We start from the raw sequence: 277 nt of genomic DNA on the forward strand, positions 1-277 counted from the left end.
GGGAGGGGGGGTCACCTCCTCCCGAGGGGTGAGGCCAGCGGAGGCTGCGCTCCATGAGAGGAGCCCCCTCAGCCCCACCATGGACCTGCTGCACCACACCACATGGACCTTGGCGAGGCCCTCGCCCACTCCAGGCACAGCCCAGTTGGAAGCTGCTGGTTCTGGGATTGTCCCAGGAACCGGGTGGGCACCCAGGCCACCCGCCACCACGGGGACACGACCCCGTGCTCCCGTCACAGTGGGGTCAGCACAGCACCCGCCGTGGGGTGCCCGCGCC

This window comes from Antrostomus carolinensis, unplaced genomic scaffold (genome assembly GCF_000700745.2).
Source record: "Antrostomus carolinensis isolate BGI_N321 unplaced genomic scaffold, ASM70074v2 scaffold46571, whole genome shotgun sequence".
NCBI classification, from domain to species: domain Eukaryota; kingdom Metazoa; phylum Chordata; class Aves; order Caprimulgiformes; family Caprimulgidae; genus Antrostomus; species Antrostomus carolinensis.